This window comes from Phlebotomus papatasi, chromosome 3 (assembly GCF_024763615.1).
Source record: "Phlebotomus papatasi isolate M1 chromosome 3, Ppap_2.1, whole genome shotgun sequence".
NCBI classification, from domain to species: Eukaryota; Metazoa; Arthropoda; class Insecta; order Diptera; family Psychodidae; genus Phlebotomus; species Phlebotomus papatasi.
The window spans coordinates 64138323-64152592 of NC_077224.1; the positions used below are offsets into that span (position 1 = coordinate 64138323).

A 14270-nucleotide genomic window follows, 5' to 3' on the forward strand; every position below is an offset into this window, starting at 1 on the left:
TTATGAAATGGTCTCAGTGAAAAGAAAGTTGTATTATTTGTCAACAGTTAAAATCAAGGATTACAACATTTTGTATTGGAAACACTTGAATTTGTGGCGAAAATGTCGAACAATTATATTATTATTAAATTAAAATAATATTTTTTGTATGTAGTACAGTGAAAATTTCCTAGTCTTTGTGCATTGCAAAAAATAATACATAAAAGAGGTTTATTGTGCAGGAAATAGAACTATATCGACTATTCACTGTCACTATCGTTTGAAATTAAAAACAACTCCAAGCGTTGGCCTTTTGGGTATTGCAAACTTTAATAAATAAGTTAGGCAACAAATTTCCTATATAAAATTCCCAATTGAAATTAAAAGTGTGGAAAAAGACACTTGAATAAATAAAATAAATGACATGAGAATGGTAAGAAAGCTAAAGCTGGATCAAGAGATTAGTATTCCACAATATTTTGGCAAAATTGTACGTTTTTTTTTCTTGACAGAGATTAATCAGAAAATTCAGTTATGATTTGGTTTTTATTGTTGGCACTTGTTGTGTATATCTTTTTTGTGATATTGCGAACGATTTTGAGGATTTTGTGCTTCAAACAATATCCAAAATTTTGCTTTATACATAGATCAAGCAAGAAAGTGGTGTCCTCATAAATTTTCCACAGGATACAGGTAAGTTTTCGACCTTTGCCGTTCAGAAACAAAAAGAAGAAGACGTTTTAGTGGGCAGGAAATACAGTGATAAAAGACTGATATATCTGTTATTTTTGTCCGAAAACAAAGGACTCAAAAACACTGAGAGAAAAATACACAAATGAAGTTTTTTTTTGTATTTGTTACTGTAGATTCGGATGACTTTGACTTTGACCCCCTACTGTACGTACACTTTTCTTAAATTCTAATGTTTGAGATTGATTCTCACCGATCAAACATGATAGACATGATCGGTAAAGACCATCCTCAATTTCTATAAGTAAAGAAAAGCTTACGAACATGAAGGGGTTAGTCCATCCAGAGAGGAGAAAGTCACCCGTATCTACGATATAATTTTAGTTATGATTTACGTTTTTGCAAAAAAAAACTAAAACGTAATTAATGTGAACTTTTAGCTAATTAAAATTTTGGAACTTCCTCAAAAATAAATTAAAAGAAACCAAGGTTTAGGTTTTATTGAGAGGTACAGTAAAATTTAATTCGGGCAGTAGTTTATTTTAAAAATGTTTGTTGATATTTTTCAAATTTGATTATGAATAATGAGGCAAATATGCTTACATGTGCTACTGTTTATCATAGTTACAATATGATTTTACATTATTAAGGGCTTTTTATGAAGTTCACATTGAATATGAGTATGTAAATTTATTATGACTACGCAAATGAACAAAAAATCGTTGCAATTTAAAACAGTTTGACGCCCAAATTTCTGTCAAATTCGAGTGATATTTCGGTCCCAAATGCCTGAATTTGAGAGATTCTACTCTAGTAAAGAATCCCAGCAAAATATGTATTTCATAAGAATAAAACATAATAAAATATCGGAAATAGTTTAGGAACAGAATAAAATGCATCCTCAAAAAGAACTAAAAAATAGAAAAAAACATGAAAAATTTCAGACATTGTCAGTAAACCTACCGACTGTTTTTAATCGTTTTCCCTAGCGCGCTCGGTTGAATGACAGAACATGGTAGGTAGGATATTTAACACATTTTTCTTGGAAAAGAGGCAAAAATTAAAATCTAAACACTGAAAAATATACTACTTGCATATTTTAAGAAATTTATAAAGTTTTATAGCGATATTGTACCATTTAAATATATGCTAATTTTGAAAAGCTAAAGGTCAATTAATCGATCTTGGTAGGTTTAGTGTTAAGAAATAGGCATTCAAAACTTATTTTATAAATTTTTAATTAATTTAGATTTTTATCATTATTTAAATTTGTAAATTTCATAATTTTAATCATTATAAAATGTTTGAAAAGTTTGCCAACACTTTATAAAATCGGTTATAAAAGCGTATTGAGTGTTTAAGGCATTAAGTATTTTTTAAGAGTGAAAAGTTAATGATATCTCATACTTTTTCAATTTACAGAAATTAGATCAAACAAAAATATTTTTCGCTATGGATAACACCGATCGAAATTAAAACTATTTTTTTTTCATTTGTAAAAGCGAAATTACTGAAAATATGTAGATATCTTCTGGTAATAGTAATCGGTGAATTTTGCTATGACAGCTTTAATAACTTTAAATAAAAAACTTTAATATTTCTAAATCTAACGTAGTAATAAAAACGCAAATTTTATGTTCAAGCTCCTTTATCACTTTAAAGACACTTTTCATGCATGAAGAGTAAAGCACAACCAGCTTTTAGACCACAATAATCTGACAGCCGAAATTCGACATTCCTCAAGTGATAAACGAATTTAATTATGTAAAATTTGAAATTTGTAAAATTGAAAAAATTACAACATTAAGCATTTCTGTTTTAATAAAAACGAAATACATATTTTAGATTTAAAAAAAAATGTATATTGATATGCGTTTCTAATTTTGAAATTCGATTTTTCCTACTTATACATTGCCTTCTAAAAAATGTGAAATCTTATTATTTTTTAAAATTTTTTTTCAAGAATATATTGTGGTTATTTTAACAAAAAACAATAGGAATATTAGAATCGTAATACATAAATTCTGAAATCCTCTTAGGAATTTATTTAACCATCATCTTTTAAAATTAGTCAAATAATATTTAAACTAATTTATGCAAAATGCACTCAAATTGCAAAATTATCTAATTTGGTACACTGTTATACTCATTTAATGTCCCTTACAAATTTTGAAATTTTTATGAAAGAACGTATTTTTTCCGAGTGTACTGGAGAAAATATTTGTTTTTTTTTTCACTCTTTTGTTTCTTTCTGTTTCAGCAAAGGGACTTGTGCTCAATTTATGAGGCAAATGTGAATTTCATCAGGGACCACACAGCAATAGGACAAAATGCATCTGCCGGGATAAAACGAGCGCAGGTTTCAAAAAAAATATCACGGTACTCAAGGTGCATTTAAAAAAAATATCCAAAAATAACCAATAAATTCTTACCTAAGTATTTTAAAAAACAAAACTATTCCACTCTTTTATTTTGTGACACCTTATGCATCAATAATCCTTTTCTCATTAGTCTCTGAGGTAAAGTCTTAAGTTTGAAGTGCATCTGAACTGTTGTTCTTATATCCACTCACACGATCACTTCAGGGAGTTGTTTGAAACACTTGCTTGATTATTTATTTTTTAGGCTTTGTGGAAAAATTAAGAAGTTTTAGCTGAATGCTAAATGAAAAGTGTCCACTTAATTATCACTGTTGATTACGTTTCATAGGGGATCTCTATCAGGTTTTTTTTTGGGACGATACAACGCTGCCGAAAATTAATACCACTTGTGTATACATCCAATGAGTTAGACAAGCCGCAGATGACTGGTTCAAATAATACTGGAACGTCGGTTATGACGTACCAAGATCACGAAACCGACTGTCTGTCTGCGGGCTCAGCTAACACACCATAAGCGCTGACTAACTAATGAATAGTTTGCCGTGTCGTTCTCATGTGGTTTATTTTCTACCAATTCACAAAGATCTCCGTACAATACTATTGGTCGTTGTTGTGCCCCCAACATATATATGTGCACACATACCAACAAATCTAAAAACATTTGTTCCTCTTTCACGATCATTTTCCAACCTTTATCGTCCCAGGTAGACTTCACGACGAATCGGTAATGGATGGAAGTTCCTTTGCATGCCGCACCGGCTATATATGTGTTAGTCATTTGGGAGCATACAGTAACATTAAAGAAGAAGACCACAATCGAAGCCAAAATAGATGTCTGGGATGTTAAAGAAGGGGGCGAAAACTGTGAAAGAGAGAAGATTCTTCTTGCCCAAGTACCTAAATGTGATTTGTGTCCAAAACAACCGCCAAGGATAAACTCCTCCTGTTCCCATGCTCAAGACACCACATTGGTGGCCAATCACAGCCACGATGGTATGCTTATTCTCATCTTTTTTTCTCCACTTCGTCTTCCCAATTTATCCACGGTATTGTGTACCTTTTTTCCCCATTCTTTTGCGTCTCTCTATACTCCATAAACACACACCCAATTGTCTCCAGAGAGACACTCACGTGCATCGGATGCACTATGTTGCACTCTAAACATCCAATGTGGCCAGACCCACTCACCATCACCAGCAGAGGTGCATCTTTGATTTTACTAATTTCCCTACACGAAGCCCCTTGTTCTAAATCCTCAACATAAGAGCCCTCTAGTACCCTTGTCGAAACACAACCCCTTTGGAACTACTAAGTAAGATGTTGTGGTAGTTAATAATTTTGTAAAATAACAAGGTCTGAATAAACTAGATCCTAATAAAATACTTTTTTTTTAATCCCCCACCCTTATTTCCTAGGTCGTTGGGAAAATTTATATGGAGACGCCATGTGATTTCAAAAATGTCACGATTTTTTTTAAGAGGTACAATGTTTTTCGACGACATCAATGATAAATTTATATATCAAGGTAGATTGTATTTAAGGGGTAAATAAGTACCCTTTGCGAGTGAGGCAAAAGAAGTAGATTAATTGAATGAAGTTCAAGTTATAAACAGTGCGTGGTATATTTATTTACCCTGTGTTTTCATCATGGTTTATAATTTTTTCAATAGTTTTTAAGTGTAGGGGAGACCGGGGAAGACAAAAAGTGTTTGAATCATACTGAAATATTTTTGCAATGAAAGTGAAGGGAGTTAATTACTCTGAATCAATAGTTGTTTGCTCAATATTCTTCTTAAAGAAGACTAAATACCTCATTTGTCTAATTCAACACTGACTGATTTTAACCCAGTCTCCCCTATTACTCTTATATGAAAACTTCTACATATTGAGAAAAATTTTCGTTTATAAATATTTATAAAGGAATTTTGGGCTTTCAGTAGTACAGGGAATTTCCTTAATTTTTTTTATTGCTCTTATAGTTAATAACTAAAGATCGTGAAATAGAATTTCTAGACATTAGAATGATACGTTAAATGTTACCTAGGCTTTTGAAAAGCAATATTTAGGTTTAACCCTTTAAGGACGATTGGAACATTGGTGTCCCATAAAGAAAATAATTTTTCCTGACTACCTGAAATTATTTTTTCTTATGTTTGTACGTAATTGCAAAGTAGAAGGAATTTAGGATATTTTTTGCAAGTCTCCAACTATTTGCTATATAGTAAATATTTAATCTTAAAAATGACGATTTTTTTAAATTCTCATATTGAAAAATGATTTTAAATATTTTTATACTTCCAATTTTTTTCAATCCAAATCGTTTTGGAAAAAGAAACTACAATATTTATACGTAATTTTTTTCATTAGACTGAAAATTATTATTCATTGTTATTGTCAGAAAAATTACTTAAATTTTTGGGCTATTTTTGTCCCTATCGCTCATAGAGATAAAAAATACACCGAATCAGACTCTGTTGGATTTTCTAAGGCTAGATGTAAGACTTTTTACTGATTTTGTTTATCGGTTAAATTTTTATTGTTGATTATCGATTCGTAAAAAGTGTCTCGTCGTTAAAGGGTTAAAAACTAGGAAAACTCTTTAGAAATTCTCAAATGGGACCATTGGTTCATTTCACTCATTTGCAACCGCTTATTCTTAAAGGAATCTACATATTACGTATCAAAAATTGTTTTATTAAGGAAATAATCTATAGCATTTTAGGGGGGAAATGTCAAAATTCTATGAAAAATACAATTTTTGACGAGAACTTTTTCTAATATTTATAGGACTTAATAAAATCAAGTTACGGATTTAAAACGTATAAGGTAGCTTTTCCCATGTCTTTCTATCCTCCAATACACTCTAAATATCCTCAATATCTCAGACTGCATCCTGAATACTATTTAAATGGTTAAAAAATAATATTAACAAATGATTTATTAAAGAAAGGGTGTACTTATTATATTTTCTGTTAAATTGGAAAATATGAATATGGGAAATCCGAATTATAAAGCTGATAAATTTTACCGTCTAACCCAGTTGAACCATTGCACACTGAGAGAAATCCGAAAAAGTTAAAATAACATTCTGGAAATGTTTATTTTACCCTGCAGTATTCTCCCGAAATCGGTGTGAATATTATGCTTTTTAGGAGTATTAGGGGTTAAAGTTACCCTTTTCATGTTAATTTTACCCTTAAAAAGGCGTAAAATTAACATAAAAAATGTTGATATATTTTTACACCTAAAAAGTGTTAAAGTTATGGGGAAAAAAGTTAATCGCACCCCCGTTTTTTCTCAGTGTAATGACGATTATTGTAAAAATTCTCTATACAAATAGTACTTATGCTTTATATATTTTTGAGATAAATAAATTAATTACCAATAAGAAAAATTTAACACACCTAGATTTACTTATTTTTTGTCAATATAGTGCACCCGGAAAGTATATCGAAGACCCCTATTATTGTTTGTAAGAGTATGGGCATTAAAACAAATTATTTTTTCGATTATTATTTAGTCTGACGATAAAGATCAGTGCAAGTATAGGGTAGAGTCAGCCCTTTTCGCCATGTAAGCACTTTTTCGCCACCTAATATAAAACAACTAATTTAAGGCATTTAAGAATAAGTAGCATTTCAACACTCATAATATGTTCTGTTCTAATATCCCAATACGTTATTACGTCTATTAATTAATTGAAATTCGTTTTAAAACAGGTGGCGAAAAGTACTGAAACAAGCATAATTGGGGAAAATGCATATTTTTCAATGAGATTCTCTAAAATTCTCGAGACGTAGATAGATATTGCTTCAAAGTATCTTTATACAAAAATTCATTTTAGTCTGACAAAAATATCACATCTTACGAGGCCACTAAAGCTTAATGGTGGCGAAAAGTACTGACTCTACCCTAAAATAGGTCAAAGGTGCATCGTAAGTTCTAAGCAAAGCAAATTATTGTTGAATTATAAATCAAATATTGATAATTTTATGTTAGGGTCCGAATATTGTGCAGAACTTGGCAGCAAATGAAAGAAAATGATTTTATGCAAAGGACCTAAGATCGATGATCCTAAGCTCCCAATGTATGACAGTTTGGGGTATATCTTTAATACCAAATTTTACTGATCAAATATTCTTAAGAAGAATTTACTAATTTGGACCCTTACGGCTATGTAATACATATCTCGACTACTAGTTTCTATATTTTTTGATGATCGATGTGCTTTACTCTTGAAACATTTATGCAAACATCCCAACTGAGCTTTGCAAAACGAATTTAGTTTCCAGAAATCTATTCTTGTGCACTTCTGTTGACTTTCTACAGAACTCTTAATGAGTAGGGGAAATGCTTCTAATTTTGTCCAGTTTCTTATTTTGGACACTTTGAGGATAACATTGGACACTAAAAATAAATTGATTAAAATGATGGATTTTTATTCCAATATTTGATGAATAATGAATTCTATCTAAATATTTGTTCTTTTTGGAATATTTTAACACTAAATACGTTAAAATTTGAATATGATTTGAGTTGAAATTGCTTTGTTGAAAATTCAGTGTGAGCAATTGCTTACGAGAAATATGACAGAACTTCGTGGCTTACTTCAGTCTTATTTAGTTTTGGTGAAGTACTAACAAAGTTTGTTCGCTGTTTTTGAGTGATATTATTGAATATTCATTGAATATTGTGTTGATTCACGTTACTGATGATTTGTACATTTGACCTGAAGTGAGATTTGCCTTGTGAATTATATTTTTCGTGTGAAAAATGGGAATTTTTTTAAGACATTCACCAGTGAGGTGATGATTCTTATTTTGGACAGGTGTTTTTCTCACGAAATTTCGTGAAGTTTTAGCTTTTGTGATGACTAGGTTGGACAAATGCCTGGAGAAATGAAGGAGCATCATCTCTACGAAAGAGATGCAGTGAGAAATGCCTTGAAAGGCTCCCGGAAAGGTCAGGGAATGAACAAATCTGCACGTACTTGGAGTATCGAAGTCAACTCACTTTAATGAATGATATGGAAAGTTTCTGGGCTTCTTGTGACATTCCACGTTTCCCTTACATGACCAGGAAGAGGACTTGATAAGATTGGTTCATAAAATGAAGAACAATGGGCATCCTATTGAGGCGGATTATCTGTCCAAATTTACAGACAAGTTGTAAAAATTAATAACCAAGTTGTCCAAAATAAGAGTCAAATTCACCTCTACATATCAATTCATTTTTAAACGTATTAAAACTAATTTTAGTAAAAATGAGATGATAAATAGCTTGCCAAGTTTCTAAACAATCCTTCTGAAAAGAGAGTAACAAGAAAAGTCAATTAGTATTGAAAATATGGCACTTCAAACTTAGGATATCGATGCTTATATGCAGACTGTCCAAAATTATAAGCACTTCCCCTATCTGTTGACGATTAACTCTTTCCGGACCACAACATATCCAGCGAACGAATTTCAGTAAAACTCACTTTATTGTAAGTCTTACTGGTCAAATATGATACTTTTGTAGAGAAAGAATTTTGTCCGCCTCTGGGAAATTGGAAAACTCATGGGAACTCTCGTCCCCTAAAGAACGCAAAAGATAGAGACTTGGACAAACTTCAATTTTCCAAAAGCCAATAATATCAATTTTGTGAATTATTTTTGCATGTCAAATGACTCCTTTACAATGTTGATCACTAAAACAAGAAGAATTATTGACCAGTATCTTGTGGGATGTCCAGGAAGTGCTGAAAAGGACACCCAGCTCCTGCTTGCCAACAGATTCCTCAAAATATTTCACAGAATAGCACTTTAACACACATTTCTCTCAACAGGATGTTATTGCAGACACATTAAGCTTTCTCAAGAGCCAAAAAAACACTTTCTGGACAATCAGAATTCACCAAAATCTGGAAGAATAGGAAAAACTTCCCCGAAAGCAATCTCCTTCGCTGCCAAATGTCAAAATTATCGGCCATATTGACAAAAATTTCGCTCCCGCTTGAATTTTCTTACAAGGTTGGTGTCAAAAACCAAATGGCGGGCACTGGCGGGATAACCTTACATTTGACCTCAAGATTCTTGGGGACGAGAATTCCCATCAACTTTGAACAAGTTTTTTGAAAATTTATGAAAAAATTGTTTTTCGAATTTATGTAATCTGTAATTGATAGTTATCATACTTATTGGCCCCGAGAGGTTTTTCCTTATTCTGGTCTAGAAATATGAAAAAAGTCACAATCTGTACAAGGAAGCAGAAAATCGAAAATTCACGATTTTTGACCAAGAATATCTTAGCTCAGGAGTTAATTGGGATCCTGCAAAAAATATCCTAGATTTGGACATCCTTATAGTTTGTAATCATCCACAAGAATCGGAATTTTATCGATTCTAAATAGTCTAAAAAAATTATTTTTTCCATGGGTACCCAGAGTCCCAAAGGAGACGAAAGAGTTAATGAAGTAAATTCCGGGTAATGATTTCTAAGAATAATCTTCTTCAAATAATGGACAATATTTTAGTTTACTGTCTGTTTATGAATTCCATTGAAAATTCTTATTGTCAATATAGTCAACGTGATATTTAGAAGAGAAAAGAGGAGTAGAGGATAGATGGAGAGTGAGATCTCGATATAATTACTTAATGAGATAGAAATTAAATGATTTCCTTTTCTCATTATGCTTTTCGCACTTAAATGAGATGTTGGCTCCAATGGTTCGTGCTGGTAAGAGATCATTTGTAGATCAGTGAGATCATACAGTGAAAATCACATCTAAAAGCCATTTGATGGGATAGATGTGACTGAAAAGTTTAAGCAGAATGAACTTTATAGCCATCATTTGTGCCACGTGCCCTAACATCCGAGGGATGTTCCCGGCAATAGGATCTTTAACGCTCTTTTAGTGCAGGAGATAATTCCCGCGGGATTATGTAAACACTGGGAGAAATGGGAAGAATTATGAGTACGGCATCATTGAAAGCTTTATGATTACAGTTATGAGTGGATCTGGTGGTGCGTGAATCGATTGTGGGTGACCTTCTCCGGACGCAAAAGTTGTTAGTGTTTCAATTCTTAGGAGCAGCGCGAGTTCCCCATGAGCAGCTATATACATTTATTACAAATTGTGTGAGGTTTTCGTGTAAATAAATGCTATATGCCACAATATTATTTGACTCATTCTCTTATTCTACAATCACGTTTTACAGCTGGAGTCTGTCTTATTGCTTCCAGTTGGTTGGATTTTTACAATTCTTTCGACCTTCCGTGGGCTAGTTAGAACCTTCAGGAAGCTTAAACATCCGAAGGTTAGACAAACATTTTAGTCATATTTTTAGCCTAATAATGGACCTTTTTTTTGCATTTTCATGTCGATACAATTGGTATTTTCGTATATACTGTGAGTTCCGAACTATGCATGTAATTCAAATTCTTATTTTAAGAGTTTTTGAGAAAATAGGGATATTTTTGCAGTGTTGCACTACTCAATTTTAAATCTTATATTTGTTGAGGAGACAGTATCTCACTTTATGATTGAGACAAACCAAAAAAATAGGTCACGCCCTGGCTATGTATCGTTTAATGATTCTTATAAAGCACGGTAGAATAATTCTTTTTACTTGTACTTCTGAAGATTTGATGAACCTAAACTAAAATAAGTGAATTTGGGGTGGGTATAATTTACAAAACTGGGAGGTGCTTCCGAGTAGACATCAGTATTTATATTGGCCACCTCAGGCATCAGTATTTATATAGGACACTCAATGGGTCAAGTGGTAGAGCACTCGCTCTACGAAGCAAGTGTCCCGGGTTCGAATCCCCTTTAGGTTACCAGGGGTTTTTCTGGCGTTGAAGGTGTTCGAATTGCATCCAGTCAGTGAACTTCAATGCACTTGATTGCATGAGGAATGGAATTGACAACCCCATCCCTGTATAAGAAAAAATAATAATGGATGTCCCGAACTCCCCTTGCGGGAAAGCCTAGGTTCCTCCATGGATATGGAACGTTGTGCCACCATTATTAGGGGAAAGTACTCTCCCTTCGAACGTTCATGCCTTCGAATAATGTGAATTTTCTTTAAGTTTTCCTAAAAGACTTACACATTTCTATTAAATATTAGTTGGCTTATCATCAATTGTTGATAATTCCGTGATATTACTGTAAATCTCTTCCGAAAACCAAAAGAAATTCACATTATTCGAAGGCATGAACGTTCGAAGGGACAGCACTTTCCCCTATTATTATTATTATTAATATTACCTCCCACCTCCAAGAAAATTGTTTTTTTCAGTAGAATAGATATCGGGTATTTCTCTTACGATTAAGAACTTCTTTACTATTATGATTAATTGTTCAATCCCGAAGTTTGGAAGCTTTAGAAGGGTCTTACCTTCTCCAAGTTCATAACCTGAGGAAGGAGGAAAACCCCTTCGGAAAGTTAGTATGAAAGATTGAAAGAGAACTCAACAAAATCTAGCATAATTAATGTTTTTTATTGCAAATTGTTAATATTATTCTAATGACCTCAACAAATCTAAGACTTAGTCGAGAGAGACGTTATAACGTGTAATCGATATTCTGATTGAAGTAGGGGAAATTGCCTGCCTTTAAATTGAATATTCCAATTTTTACCCTATTTCGCAAATCAAAAAATATATTTTATTAATTGAAGTTAATAGAAAATAGTTAATAGTATTATAAATATGGTTTATAAAATAGAATATTGTATTTTGAGAAATAAGAGTAAAACATAAATATTCAAAGGCTGACAGGCAAACCATTTTTCTGTACATTTCTAAGAATTTTTCACTAATTCATTGATGTCTTTAGGGTCTCATGAAGGTCCAAATCCAGTTTTCAGGGTATTAGGTACTTTGTCTTAAAGTAAATTTTGCTGATAAATGTCTAAATTATTGCAATTTTCTCTATAATATTGAAAAAGTCAAAATATTTGGAAAAAATTATTGAAAAGGGCATGGCTTAAAACTTATTTTTAAGCAAAGTGGTAAAAATATGTAAAACACAAATGCAAATTTTATTTAGAATTTTCGAAGCTGAAAGATTTGCAAAACTATTTTCAGATTTATTCATTGGAGTTACTCATATAAACGAATTATGTTTCAAACTTCATAAAAAGAACGTCAACTTCATAATGAATAAAATTTGAACTCAAAGTATTTTTTCGTAAATTTTTGTTGATTGACGCCTAACGCCGAAGAAAAAGCCTCAGCTGTTTATTATGTTTATTTTTTTCTATTTAGCAGTGATTTTTTATTTGGTAAATTTAAGAGTTTTTTCGATCTGGAAATACATATTAAATTTGTCATAGAAATACAAATTGAAATATATTAATATTTGAAATAACAACTTAAAGAAAATAAGTATCAGTAAAATATTTGGGGAAAGGAGGAGTCTTTTTGCAAAATTTAAAAATTGAGAAACATATACACACATTATTGTACGTCCTTTAAATCGAAGAAAAGCAACCAATAGGCAAAGAAATAAATAGAATTTTGAAAAAAGCAGTCTTAACACACCCTATTCGTTTTCGAGAAAGCGAAGATCTGTAACTTAAATTTGAGATGGGAATTACCAAATTTAACACCCAATAAATTTCTATGAGGTGAGATATAAGATGAAACATCTTAATAGCCCTTTAATTGTTTAAAGATTGACGAAATTTTTACTCAGACCTTTACACTATTGACAATAAACTAGTAATATCTATATTTTAGAAATAAACAACTTGTCGATATAAATATATCAACAAATAATTTGACCTTATTTATTACATTATGGCTTCTTTTTCATTGAACCAAAGAACACCTCCATGAGGTGATTTGAGACTTTGGTGTGCAACATTTTAACGAAAAATATGTGAAATAAATTTGTGATCATGAATTAATTTATTGAGAACTTATTATAAAGAGTTGAAAATTTTATGATTTATTGCCACTATAAGGTGAACGTTTCGAGCAACGATTGAATTAATTTTGTGCGGACAGGCTTCATAGTATAATAAACACCCGTCTACAAGATTATTTATACCACAAGCGCCAATATCAAGTGTGGTTTATAAGAATGAATGACTATATAAATGTATCCACATAAATGCACTATAAGATATGTATTAATGTGCCAAAGAGAGGAGCAACATAAATTTCATTTTGTTACATGAATCCATCCAATAGGTTTGTGCGCGCCCCGAAGAAAAGGGACAATATTAAGAGTGGATTGGTCTGATTGTGTTGTGCTAAGAGATGTTGATATCCTGACTTTTAAAATTTATGGATGGCACGCAGAAACGCGTATTTATGTGGTGGATGTAAATCTCATTGAAAATAAATGCCACGTACAGAGCACACGGGCGCACGCAGAAAAAACAACGGTTGTCACAATTAAATATCAATGTGATTGGAATAACATTAATATTATTAAGAGCTTGGCCGGTTTGCGGCAATGCAGTTCACTTTCTGTATCGTCTTGCCATCGTGCTTGACCAACATGAATATGTTCCCCATGCACGTCCATCCATTGACTCTCTGTCAATGATTTCTTTGCACAAAATCACGATTCATCAACTTCCAGTTGCAACAGATGAAGAACATCTCTGAAGAGGCTTTCTGGTGTATCTTAAATAATTAACAGAATCTCTAACGTGAAAAATCGTACTAATTCACTAATTTGGAAACAAGTTTCTTTTAAGTTTATGACGATAAATTAAATTAAACAAATACATGGCAATATAAAAAAAATTAAAAACTAGTTAATATTTATTTGAACCGTTCTTATCTCGGGTCGGGGGTTCGGAGTTTGTTGAGTATAAGTATGAGAGAACCCTTAAGGATCTATAGCAAACCCACGTGCAATACATTGGAACCTATGGTGTACCTAGGGACCCAATAGTTTTTTTTTTCGAGAAACTGAGCATTCAGGCTGCTTTAAATTGCATTGTACGAGTTACCCCTTGGTCAGAAAGGGTCAAGATTTAATTAAAAATTGGACTTATCTAAGATAAAAATATGAACCCAATTCAAGTCACAGAAACTGAGTTGTAGGGAAATCAAAATTTTAAGGTACACAGTAAAAACTTTTGGACACTGACCAAAATATTGGAACAAATTTTCTTTAGAACTAGTTTTTTTTAGAACAAATATGTATACCTGGAGAAGATATTTCTTTGTTAAATTTTTTTTTACGGTTTTGTTAAGAAATATAGTGACAATATG

At 31.9% G+C, this 14270-nt stretch overlaps 1 protein-coding gene across 5 annotated transcripts in view; it reads right to left on the bottom strand.

Moving 5' to 3' along the window:
- Nucleotides 1-14270, bottom strand: part of LOC129807186 (protein decapentaplegic) — a 45876-nt gene that overhangs the window by 10308 nt on the left and 21298 nt on the right. The window lies entirely within an intron of this gene.